We start from the raw sequence: 608 nt of genomic DNA, 5'->3' as shown, positions 1-608 counted from the left end.
TCCTGCCCATAAAGCAGTCAATGATCTTTTAAAACATCAGTTAGATTGTATCATTTTTTTTCTTTTTTAGTTTTCTGTTAATCCTCACCCGAGGTTATTTTTTGCATTGATTGTTAGAGAGAGTGGAAGGGAGGAGGAAGGGAGGCTGGAGAAGAGGGGGGAGAAGTAGGGGAAAGAGGGAGAGAAAGAGACAGAGAGAAGCATCCATGTGAGAGAAACATCGATTGGTTGCCTCCTGCAGGAGCCCTGACCAGGGCCTGGGCTGGGGAGGAGCCTGCAACCCAGGTACGTGCCCTTGACCTGAATCGAACCTGGAACCCTCTGGTCTGCAGGCTGATGCTCTATCCACTGAGCCACACCTACTGGGGCCCCACATAAGTGTTTCACGCAGAAGCCTGTCCCAGGGGGTTACCCAGAGTTGGGGGCGTGGAGCTCCCTGGGGAGGGAGGGAGAGCTGGCTGGTGGCCTCCGGAGCCTTGGTGTGCGGGGATGGGTCAGGGGAGAAGCTACTGGTGGGAGCTTGATGGGGACCAGGGTGGCGGGAGCGGGAGAAGCTGGGTCTGGCCCCTCACGGGTCCTAGGAGCTGCCCAGTGCCAGCGCCTGCCTC

The 608-nt window shown here is 56.7% G+C and overlaps 1 protein-coding gene across 1 annotated transcript in view; it reads left to right on the top strand.

The window, feature by feature from the left end:
• The window catches only part of NCKIPSD (NCK interacting protein with SH3 domain), a gene marked incomplete at its 5' end in the record, with an annotated part of 8,937 nt that overhangs the window by 2,818 nt on the left and 5,511 nt on the right, over positions 1–608 (top strand). The window lies entirely within an intron of this gene.

Source organism: Myotis davidii, unplaced genomic scaffold, assembly GCF_000327345.1.
Source record: "Myotis davidii unplaced genomic scaffold, ASM32734v1 scaffold663, whole genome shotgun sequence".
Classification (NCBI taxonomy): domain Eukaryota; kingdom Metazoa; phylum Chordata; class Mammalia; order Chiroptera; family Vespertilionidae; genus Myotis; species Myotis davidii.
The sequence above is the reverse complement of the archived record's forward strand: the minus strand, read 5'-3'. Positions and strand labels throughout refer to the sequence as shown.